A 13,307-nucleotide genomic window follows, 5' to 3' on the forward strand; every position below is an offset into this window, starting at 1 on the left:
AGTGGCCTGATACCCTTCCTGCCACCACCCTGAACCCCCTGGGACGGAATTAGTGTACCCCAGCTGCCTTACATCTAGTGTAAGCCATGGAATAGTGTGAACATTTTCAAATGTCTGTGAGTTGTGTAACTGAGATGGAATGTGGGGATCAGCCTGGTATTCATCTAGTGGGATGTGGAAAACCGCCTAAAAACCACATCCAGGCTGGCCGGCATACCGGCCCTCGTCATTAATCCACCAGGCGGATTCAATCCGGGGCCAGCACGCCTACCCGAGTCCAGGAAGCAGCGCATTAGTGCTCTCAGCTACCCAGGCGGGTACAGGTTGCAGTAATACATATTAATAGTTCAACATCAAATGCCACACTTAGTATAAAATGCTTTGTTGCTTGTATTGATAATAAGGTGAAATAACAATACCAATAACTTGAACAAAATAATTTCAATGGTACACTTTGAATTTACAAGTATCTCTCATTCAGTTAACCTGTATCTACTGCCACGTCACAATGTAATTTCTTTTCCATTGCATGCACTACATATGCAGAGTCAGAAGTGTAGGTAAATACAACAAATTAATCATTACCTCTGGAAATGGGAACGATTTTAGTCCTTGACAGACCTTAGAGGAATTCTTCTTATGTTTTTTCATATGTGCCACATTATCCAAAGTATCCTTTTTAGAAGACATGGAACTGGTTTTAGCAATACTACACTTTAATTTAGCATCAGATGCAGTGGAGTTTCTTTTGGGTAAAATAGCTTTTTGATTGGTTTCTGACACACAAGTCTTTACCTTTTTGCATGAGTTTATTATACTCTGAGGAGTTCCAAAACTGTTATGTTCTTTGGCTCTCTTCATGAACATATCCTTAATATTTAACTGTTTCATAACTACTTTAAATTTCTTTGTTTTTATTTCACTATTTTCACTCTGATGTAACTCATGATATGCAGTGTCATTGTGCAAGAAATGTTTCCCAGATCTGTGTTGATTTCTCACAACAACAGGTTCTTCAAATACAGAAGGGCATCCTTGAAAGACTTCAGTGAGACTATTCACTTGCTTCTTTTTTTCATTCGCACTTACTCCTTCACTATCATTGCACAAACCATGATGTGGAGTATATGACAGTTTAATTCGATTCTCAGACAGTAGAATATCTTGTGTCATTCCTTCATCATCATTGCCTTCAAAGGCAATTTCTTTCTCAGTGCTGTCTCCTAATCGTTCTGTAATTGAACTAAATGATGAACCTAGGGAAGGATCTGAAATAATTTTTTCTTCTGCAAAATTAACATCTCCTTTTTCTGAAGGCAAATCTTTCACATAGTTTCTTGTCTCATTCAGAGTGGAAGTATATGTCATAATTCTATCATTTGAGAAAAAATCACACACAGAGGATACTGAGCCAGCATTTAATCTGTGAATGGTATTGGTTAAAGGCTTGTTAGTGGTCAAATGCAATGACAAACAATTTGTTGCCCTTTGTCCTAACACTTCAGTGACATTCTGATCCTGTTTTGGTTTGATACTTTCTCCATCTAGGTCTAATAATTTTGTGAACTCCTCCATGTCACAAAAAAAAATTTCGGGTTCTGCAATGATTTTGTTAACATCTTGTAGCTCTTCTGGACTAACAATACCAGAGAGTACTAATTTCTCTGCACTGCATTCAAAGGCTCTATCTGCATGATCACCCACAGCAGATGGTTGTGTCAATAATTTACCACTTCTATTCAGAATTTCATTACTTCCTACTGCACTCTGAATTCTATTATAATCATGTATCTTATTATTTAGTTGTAATAGATCATTCACTTCTGAAGGCTCATCTTCTTCTGAACTTCTTCCATCTGCTGATGACATCCCCACTGTTTCATTTTGCTTCCTTGGTGATTCTCTCATAGTGAGGTCGCTTCTTTCACATATTTCTTTACTGGTCCCAGTGTTCAGTAGCTGATTACTGAAGCCTGCAGGAAAAAAGAATAATAAGCTTACTGACTGAAGTTAATATTACCCTCTGACAGAAACCACATTTGAAATGAAATGCAATATGGAACAATAATAACACTGTAAGCTAGACATGATCTACACAAATGCAGAATTAGAAGAAGTGGCAATAGAGAGTCATACAAATTCATGATAAAAAAAAGTTCACAGCATTAATTTCAAGAAGAAAAATCATGGAAACTCCTTCCTACATTTTTGCCTTAAGGACACAGCTGCATCCGGCTATGTAAAATAAAGCACTGAGGAATTCTGAAGGAGGGAAATTGTATGTGTTACATAGAAACTGCTGCAGTCCTACACAGAAATGAAGAAATGTTGGTATATTTATGACAAGGCAAATCTTTCACATTAAATATCAGCACTACGTTACATACAGGCTGTTTTTCGTTCCATCGGTCCATAATGGTGAGATCCTAAATGGTGTAGAACCTGTCGCAAAACATGAATAAGTTAAATATATGTCCCTTTCACAGATCGTAAGTGATTCGATGTGTGGAATAAGTCAAAAAATCCTAAACAAATTGTCATTTAAGTTGTAATGTCAAACTTGCCATGAAATATACTCTTGAGGTGCTATTATAGTCACAAATCATCACAAAGAAAACTATTGTTGATATTTCCTTTTTTGGAGACAATAGTCATCATAAAGTTTTTAAACGACACCATTGCCACTGTTTGAATGTACATTTTTTTATTGTTTCCATTATCGTGATTTCAGTTTTTGAGCCATTATCAAGTGCAACTGGGAAACTAAAGAATTATAAAATTTATAAATTATAAAATGTATGAAATAGCATGATCACACGTGGAAAAACTACTTGGAGCATTGGTTACTATATTAGAACACGTCAGACACATTTGCCAAATAAGTCATCATCCAAATGTTACAATTCATTTCTTTATATAAAAACCAGATGTCACATAATAAAACATGAGAATGATACAAGGTGTACAACTTTTCTTCCACCGTTTTTTCCCCAACATTTGAGGCTATAATGAAACAAATCCATTACACATGTATCAATCAAAGTATTTTCCATCGCTGGCCACTACTTTCTCCCATTTTTCGGGCAGTGTACGATTCCTCCGTCAAAAAAATTGTTCATCTTTTGAAGCAATCCATGAATTGATCCAATCTGTGACTCCTTCATGAGATCGGAAGTGTTGGTCAGCCAGGCCATGCGCCATTGATCTTAACAGTTGATAATCAGAGGGAACAATGCCTAGAGAATATGGCAGGTGGGGTAGGACTTCCATTTCAACGTTTTGACCTCTTTTGAAATGTGAGGTCGAGCATTGTCGTGATGCAAAATCACTTTTTCATGCCTCTCGCAGTATTGCGGCCGTTTGTCTTTTAATGCTCTGCTCAAACGCATTAATTGTGTTCGATAAAGAGCACCTGTGATTGTTTCACTTGGTTTTAACACCTCATAGTACACGACGCCGAGCTGGTCCCACTAAATGCAGAACATGATCTTGGAGCCATGAATATTCGGTCTGGCCATCAACGTAGAAGCATGGCCAGGATATCGCCATGATATTTGCAATTAGGGTTATCGTAATGAACCCAGTTTTCGACCCCAGTCACAATGTGATGCAGAAATCCCTTCCATTTCTGCCTCTGCAGAAACTGTTCACAAACGCTGTTCAACATCTCTTGGTTTCAGCTCACACGGGACCCAAGTTCCTTCTTTCTGAATCATGCCCATAGCCTCGAGACAATTTTTAAATGGCTTGCTGTGTAACTCCCACTAATTGTGCCAATTCTTCTTGAGTTTGACACGAGTCTTCACTCAGCAACGTCTCCAATTCTGCATATTCGAAAACATTCTCTCTTCCACCACTATGCCGCTCTACAATGTTAAAATCACCGTTCTTGAAGCATTGAAACCACTCACGACACGTTTTTTCACGGCTTTTGACATGGTACCACACAAGCAGCTCGTAGTGAAATTGCGTGCTTATGGAATATCGTCTCAGTTATGTGACTGGATTTGTGATTTCCTGTCAGAGAGGTCACAGTTCATAGTAATTGATGGAAAGTCATCAAGGAAAACAGAAGTGATTTCTGGCGTTCCCCAAGGTAGTGGTATAGGCCCTTTGCTGCTCCTTATCTATATAAACAATTTGGGGAGTCAATCTGAGCAGCCATCTTCGGTTGTCTACAGATGACACTGTCGTTTATCGACTAATAAAGTCATCAGAAAATCAAAACAAACTGCAAAACAATTTAGAACAGACATCTCAATGGTGCGAAAAGTAGCAGTTGACTAAATAACAAGAAGTGTGAGGTCATCCACATGAGTGCCACAAGGAACTTGTTAACGTTCAGTTACACGATAAATCAGTCTAATCTAAAAGCCATAAATTCAACTAAATACCTAGGTATTACAATTACGAACAACTTAAATTGGAAGGAACACATAGAAAATGTTGTGGGGAACGCTAACCAAGGACTGTGTTTTATTGGCAGGACACTTAGAAAATGTAACAGACCTACTAAGGAGACTGCCTACACTATGCTTGTCCATCCTCTTTCAGAATACTGCTGCGCGGTGTGGGATCCTTACCAGATAGGATGACGGAGTACACTGAAAAAGTTCCAAGACAGGCAGCATGTTTTTTATTGTTGCAAAATATGGCAGAGAGTGTCACAGAAACGATACAGTATTTGGGCTGTACATCATTATAAGAAAGGCGTTTTTCTTTGCGACGGAATCTTTTCACGAAACACTGATCACCAACTTTCTCCTCCGAATGCGAAAATATTTTGTTGACACCAAACTACATAGAGACGAACGATCACCACGATAAAATAAGGGAAATCAGAGCTCATACGGAAAGGTATAGGTTTTCATTCTTTCCGCGCACTATATGAGATTGGAATAATAGAGAATTGTGAAGGTGGTTCGATGAAACCTCTGCCAAGCACTTAAATGTGATTTGCAGAGTATCCATGTGGATGGAGATGTAGATGTACTAACATCTCCCACAAATTATGAGAATTAGGCTCGTAAACTGACATTTTCAATCAAGAACAACTTTATGATGCAGACACAAATCGACTAAGGTTTGAATGAGGTTACGTTGACTGAGGTCCAAGCTAACTGCATGTTGTCTGTGATCTGTTTCTTTTGATCGCTACTTACTGTTGTTGCCACCTATCGGCAAATGGTGGAAGAAAAGTTGTACACCTTGTAATTAAGGGTTACATTTAACAATAAACATGGTAGATATACTTTTATGTCCTGTGCTGTGTTAATGTGACCAAACACAGTGCTGTGGTCTATTCAAACCATGTCTGAACAAGAACTGACAATGAGACTCACTTTTGACAGCTCAGAGATTGTTATTTAATTAGAGTAACATAAACCAATGTATGTTTCAGTTACATAGGTAATCTTTGGCATGCTAGCACCATAATAAGGATGGGAAACGTGTAGTCTATTGGGCTGGGTACTTAATATATATTTATAAAAATTGGCAATTTTATTAGAATTTCACAAAACTGATGTACATAGGTGTCTCTACTTGCAGTCCTGACATTCCATGCATATGTGTTATGACATTAAATCCTGAGCTACTCCGCTAAAGAACCATGCTGAGACAATGCTGTGCCCTTGGCAGAACTACAAAAGCTGCACCTCCTCCCCCTTTCCTAGAAAAAACTAACTTTCCACAATTTTTACTACACAGATTTAGGAAATTGGTGGTAGTTGATAATTTGTAACAGGCAAAACATGTACTATCAAAGGGAGAGCCACCTGCAAAATGACACATCATGTACCAGCTATAATGTAGATACTGTTCAGCATTCTACATCAGCATGACTACCCCCAAATTACCAATTATGATGAAGTAGCATAGGCAGAGGGTACACACTGACAACTCGTAATATCCTGTTGCAGAGCATGCTCTACAACATGACATTAATGACCTCGGCACCTGTTTCACCACACATGCCATCTGGATTCTTCCCTCAGACAGCAGTTTCTCAGAACTACACCGGTGGGAACTAGTACTAAAACATGTCCTTACTTCTCACAACCCATCTGGCCTTAATTTACATTAATTTCTTCCCTCTCAGTTTTTCTTCACTGTAACTACTCTTTGCTTCACTCCGTTTTATATCTCTACATCTTTCACTGTCTTTTCCGTCTATTTTTCGCCACCCCATCCCACCTCCGTTACATACAATGCACTTAGCTTCTCACCCTCATTAACTCAAGCACAATGTTCTAGTAGTAATCTCTGTCTTGCATATTACCCTGTCTTCCACCTTAACGCTCTCTTCAAATCTCATCTGATGCAGTCTGCAACAATCGGTCTTTCCTTCTTGTCTCATACGGTAAGTCTGCCCTGACCTGCAATTCTGGGTGACTTTCCCAAAATCCTAGACCTCTCCAGTCCTTTTGCTTCACCCTCCTTCCTTCCCCTTCAACCCTTCTGCCTGAAGAAGGAGCCACTGACTTCAAAAGCTTGTCAATCACATCAGTATTTTATGTGTGTTCTGCCGCCGCTTGGTGAGTAGATTTTTTTATCTACCCAATTAAACAATTTTATCATTGTTATTTGCATACAACAATTTTTGGTTCATAACACTACTTGGCCTTCTCCCGATCGTCTGTCACTAATTTATTCTGCGGCTGCAATTTTTGTGTGCGGATGTGAGCCTATTTGGTGAAACTTCACTCTCAGGCTCAGGTGTGATGGCTCGGTTACACAACTTGAGGCTGCAGTGGATGGGAAAACTGTTGTGGGCTGGCCGTGGTGATCTAATGGACATCCAGCATGTCCTAGTCCTCCAGTCAGTTCTCACCGGTGGCCAGCCCAAATACTGCTCACACTGAGTGGGAAATCACTCCGGGGCATAGCAGGCAGCAAAAGACTTCCCATGCGGCCCCACGTAAGGCCTCCCTGGTCTGTCTGACAAACAGGTTCCAGGTGCTATCAGTGGCTGACACTGGCGCTGAGCCAAATGGTGTCGCCTGTCCTGTTTCAGAGGAAACCTCTCAGCCTGCAAGATCCGGACAATCACAGAGGGTGGGATTATTGATAGTTGGGAGCTCCAACGTTAGGTACATTTTGGGGCCCTTTCGTGACATGGCTGCCAAGAAGAGAAAGAAAACCAATGTGCACTCCATTTGCATACCGGGTGGAGTCATTCCAAATGTGGAATGGGTTCTCCCCGATGCCATGAAGAGCACAGGGAGCAGCCAACTGCAAGTGGTTGCTCACGTCGGTACCAATGAGGAGTGTCACTTTGGATCACAACAGATTCTCTCTGGTTTTGAGCGCCTAACAGAAGTGGTAAAGGCTGCCAATCTTGCTTGCAAGATGGAAGCAGAGACGACCATTTTTAGCGTAGTCGGCAGATTCCTCGACTTGCACCAAAGGGTAGTTGGGTTTCAGGTTCTGCTGAATAGTTCAGGTTTCCACTATATGCAGGAGGCGGCTACACGGGTAGCAGGGCCTGTGTAGCATGGACTGGGAGGTTATTTAGGTTAGAGGGCCTCGGGAAAACACAAGAAGGGCTTCAGTCACAAAGGATGCAGGCCGAACACAGCAAGCATGTAGATACAGGAACCATCAGTATAACAGTTATAAATTGCCATAGTAAAGAAGGGAAAGCAGAAAGGTAGAAGGAGTATATAGAGGGTATATACAAGGGCGAAGTACTTGAGGACAATATTATGGAAATGGAAGGGGACGTAGATGTAGATGAAATGGGAGATATGATACTGCGTGAAGAGTTTGACAGAGCACTGAAAGACCTGAGTCGAAACAAGGCCCCAGGAATAGACAACATTCCATTAGAACTACTGATGGCCTTGGGAGAGCCAGTCCTGACAAAACTCTACCATCTGGTGAGCAAGATGTATGAGACAGGCGAAATACCCTCAGACTTCAAGAAGAATATAATAATTCCAATCCCAAAGAAAGCAGGTGTTGACAGATGCGAAAATTACCGAACTATCAGTTTAATAAGTCACGGCTGCAAAATACTAACGTGAATTCTTTACAGACGAATGGAAAAACTAGTAGAAGCCGACGTAGGGGAAGATCAGTTTGGATTCCATAGCAATATTGGAACACGTGAGGCAATACTGACCCTACGACTTATCTTAGAAGCCAGATTAAGGAAAGGCAAACCTACGTTTCTAGCATTTGTAGACTTAGAGAAAGCTTTTGACAATGTTGACTGGAATACTCTCTTTCAAATTATAAATATAAATATATAAATATAAATATAGGGAGAGAAAGGCTATTTACAATTTGTATAGAAACCAAATGGCAGTTATAAGAGTTGAGGGGCATGAAAGGGAAGCAGTGGTTGGGAAGGGAGTGAGACAGAGTTTTAGCCTCTCTCCGATGTTATTCAATCTGTATATTGAGCAAGCAGTGAAGGAAACAAAAGAAAAATTCGGAGTAGGTATTAAAATCCTTGGAGAAGAAATAAAAACTTTGAGGTTCGCCGATGACATTGTAATTCTGTCAGAGACAGCAGTTGAATGGAATGGATAGTGTCTTGAAAGGAGGATATAAGATGAACATCAACAAAACCAAATCAAGGATAATGGAATGTAGTCGAATTAAGTCGGGTGATGCTGAGGGTATTAGATTAGGAAATGAGACACTTAAAGTAGTAAAGGAGTGTTGCTATTTGGGGAGCAAAATAACTGATGATGGTCGAAATAGAGAGGATATAAAATGTAGACTGGCAATGGTAAGGAAAGCGTTTCCGAAGAAGAGAAATTTGTTAACATTGAGTATAGATTTAAGTGTCAGGAAGTCGTTTCTGAAAGTATTTGTATGGAGTGTAGCCAAGTATGGAAGTGAAACGTGGACGATAAATAGTTTAGACAAAAAGAGAATAGAAGCTTTTGAAATGTGGTGCTACAGAAGAATGCTGAAGATTAGATGGGTAGATCACAAAACTAATGAGGAGGTGTTGAAGAGGCTTGGGGAGAAGAGAAGTTTGTGGCAGAACTTGACTAGAAGAAGGGAAAGCTTGGTAGGACATGTTCTGAGGCATCAAGGGATCACCAATTTAGTATTGGAGAGCCGCGTGGAGGGTAAAAATCGTAGAGGGAGACCAAGAGATGGATACTCTAAGCAGATTCAGAGGGATGTAGGTTACAGTAGGTACTGGGTGATGAAGAAGCTTGCACAGGATAGAGTAGCATGGAGAACTGCATCAAACCAGTCTCAGGACTGAAGACCACAACAACAACAACAGCTATGTTAGGAATGTACCAGAGCTCCAAGCGTTAATCTAAAGTACTGATGCTCAAATCGTTATAGGCACTGAAAGCTGGCTAATGCCATATACAGGGTGTTTCAAAAATGACCGGTATATTTGAAACGGCAATAAAAACTAAACGAGCAGCGATAGAAATACACCGTTTGTTGCAATATGCTTGGGACAACAGTACATTTTCAGGCAGACAAACTTTCGAAATTACAGTAGTTACAATTTTCAACAACAGATGGCGCTGCGGTCTGGGAAACTCTATAGTACGATATTTTCCACATATCCACCATGCGTAGCAATAATATGGCGTAGTCTCTGAATGAAATTACCCGAAACCTTTGACAACGTGTCTGGCGGAATGGCTTCACATGCAGATGAGATGTACTGCTTCAGCTGTTCAATTGTTTCTGGATTCTGGCGGTACACCTGGTCTTTCAAGTGTCCCCACAGAAAGAAGTCACAGGGGTTCATGTCTGGCGAATAGGGAGGCCAATCCACGCCGCCTCCTGTATGTTTCGGATAGCCCAAAGCAATCACACGATCATCGAAATATTCATTCAGGAAATTAAAGACGTCGGCTGTGCGATGTGGCTGGGCACCATCTTGCATAAACCACGAGGTGTTCGCAGTGTCGTCTAAGGCAGTTTGTACCGCCACAAATTCACGAAGAATGTCCAGATAGCGTGATGCAGTAATTGTTTCGGATCTGAAAAATGGGCCAATGATTCCTTTGGAAGAAATGGCAGCCCAGACCAGTACTTTTTGAGGATGCAGGGACGATGGGACTGCAACATGGGGCTTTTCGGTTCCCCATATGTGCCAGTTCTGTTTATTGACGAAGCCGTCCAGGTAAAAATACGCTTCGTCAGTAAACCAAATGATGCCCACATGCATATCGCCGTCATCAATCCTGTGCACTATATCGTTAGCGAATGTCTCTCGTGCAGCAATGGTAGCGGCGCTGAGGGGTTGTCGCGTTTGAATTTTGTATGGATAGAGGTGTAAACTCTGGCGCATGAGACGATACGTGGACGTTGGCGTCATTTGGACCGCAGCTGCAACACGGCGAACGGAAACCCGAGGCCGCTGTTGGATCACTTGCTGCACTAGCTGCGCGTTGCCCTCTGTGGTTGCCGTACGCGGTCGCCCTACCTTTCCAGCACGTTCATCCGTCACGTTCCCAGTCCGTTGAAATTTTTCAAACAGATCCTTTATTGTATCGCTTTTCGGTCCTTTGGTTACATTAAACCTCCATTGAAAACTTCGTCTTGTTGCAACAACACTGTGTTCTAGGCGGTGGAATTCCAACACCAGAAAAATCCTCTGTTCTAAGGAATAAACCATGTTGTCTACAGCACACTTGCACGTTGTGAATAGCACACGCGTACAGCAGAAAGACGGCGTACAGAATGGCGCACCCACAGACTGCGTTGTCTTCTATATCTTTCACATCACTTGCAGCCCCATCTGTTGTTGAAAATTGTAACTACTGTAATTTCGAAAGTTTGTTCACGTGAAAATGTACTGTTGTCCGAAGCATATTGCAACAAACGGTGTATTTCTATCGCTGCTCGTTTAGTTTTTATTGCCGTTTCAAATATACCGGTCATTTTTGAAACACCCTGTATAAGCACAGCCGAAATATTTTCGAAGAACCTAATGGTGTTTCGAAAGGATAGCCTACACACGGTTGGTGGTGGTGTGTTTGTTGTTGTTAGAAGTAGTTTATCTTGTCACGAAATTGAAGCAGATAGTTCCTGTGAGTTAGTATGGGCAGTGGTCATTGTTGGCAACCAGAATAACACAATAACTGGGTCCTTTCACCGACCTCCCAATTCAGGTAATACAGTTGCTGAAAGAATCAAAGAAAACTTCAGTTTGATTTCAAACACATATCTACTCATACAATTATAGTTGGTAGTGACTTTAATTTACCCTCGATATGTTGGCGAAAATACATGTTTAATTCCAGAGGTACATATAAAACATCATTCGAAATTGTGCCAAGCAAATTCTCTGAAAATTATTTCGAGTAGTTAGTTCATGAGCTCACACAAATAGTAAACAGCTGAGAAAACACAATTGACCTCTTAGCAACAAATAATCCTGAGTTAATAATGAGCATCAAAACGAATACAGGGATTAGTGAACACAGGGTTGCCACAGCAAAATTGAATACTGTAACCCCCAAATCCTTCAAAAATAAACAAATAATATACTTATTCAACAAAGCACATAAAAATTCACTTGGCACCTTAATGAGAGACAATCTCCACTCCTTCCAAATTAATGATATAAGTGTAGACCAGATGTGGCTTGAATTCAAAGAAACAGTATTGGCAGCAACTGAGTGATTTATACCAAATAAATTAACAAACGATGGAGCTGATCCTCCTTGGTACACAAAATGGGTCAGAACACTGTTTCAGAAACAGCAAAACAAACATCCCAAATTTAAACAGATGCAAAATCCCCAAGATTGCCAATATTTCACAGAAGCTCGAAATTTAGCGCGGACTTCAATGCGAGACGCTTATAACAGTTTCCACAATGAAACTTTGTCTCGAAACCTGGCAGAAAATCCACAGAGATTCTGGTTGTATGTGAATTATGTTAGCAGCAAGAAACAATCAATGTCTTCTCTGCACGACAGCAACACAGATAATATCGAAGACAGTGCTGCCAAAGCAGAGTTACTAAACACAGCCTTCCGAAATGCCTTCACAAAAGGAGATGAAGTAAATATTCCAGAATTTGAATCAAGAACAGCTGCCAACATGAGTAACATAGAACTAAATATCCTCGGAGTAGTGAAGCAACTTAAATCACTTAAAAAAAGCAAGTCTTCTGGTCAAGACTGTATACTAATTAGATACCTTTCAGAGTATGCTGACGCATTAGCTCCATACTTAACATCACATACAACCGTCCCCTCGACGAAAGTTCCATACCCAAAGACTGGAAAGCTGCACAGGTCACACCAATATTTAAGAAAGGTAGTAGGAGTAAATCATTACATTACAGATCCATATCATTAACGTCAATATGCAGCAGGATTATGGAACATATATTGTGTTCGAACATTATGAATTACCTCGAAGGAAATCGTCTATTGACACATAGTCAACATGGGTTTTGAAAACAATGTTATTGTGAAACACAACTAGCTCTTTATTCACGTGAAGTGTTGAGTGCTACTGACAAGAGATTCCAGATCGATTCTGTATTTCTGGAAGCCTTTGGACACAGTACCATATAAGCAGCTTGTAGTGAAATTGTGTGCTTATGGAATATCGTCTCAGTTATGTGATTGGATTTGTGATTTCCTGTCAGAGGGGTCACAGTTCGCAGTAACTGATGGAAAGTCATAGAGTAAAACAGAAGTGATTTCTGGCTTTCCCCAAGGTAGTGTTAAAGGCCCTTTCCTGTTCCTTATCTATATAAACGATTTGGGAGAAATCTCAGTAGCCGTCTTAGGTTGTTTGCAGATGACGCTGTTGTTTATCAACTAATAAAGTCATCGGAACACCAAAACAAATTGCAAAACAATTTAGAAAAGATACCTCAATAGTGCGAAAATGGCAATTGACCCTAAATAACGAAAAGTGTGAGGTCATCCACATAAGTGCCAAAAGGAGTTCATTAAACAATGGTAACACAATAAATCAGTCAAATCTAAAGGCCGTAAATTGAACTAAATACCTAGGTATTACAATTACGAACAACTTAAATTGGAAGGAACACATAGAAAATGTTGTGGGGAAAGCTAACCAAAGACTGCATTTTAGTGGCAGGACCTTACAAAATGTAACAGATCTACTAAGGAGACTGCCTACACTACGCTTGTCCATCCTCTTTTAGAATACTGCTGCGCAGTGTAGGATCCTTACCAGATAGGACTGACAGGAGTACATCAAAAAAGTTCAAAGAAGGGCAGCACGTTTTGTATTATTGCAAAATATGGGAGAGAGAGTCACTGAAATGATACAGTATTTGGGTTGGACATCATTAAAAGTAAGGTGTTTTTCGTTGCAACAGA

This window comes from Schistocerca cancellata, chromosome 2, assembly GCF_023864275.1.
Source record: "Schistocerca cancellata isolate TAMUIC-IGC-003103 chromosome 2, iqSchCanc2.1, whole genome shotgun sequence".
Lineage (NCBI taxonomy): Eukaryota > Metazoa > Arthropoda > Insecta > Orthoptera > Acrididae > Schistocerca > Schistocerca cancellata.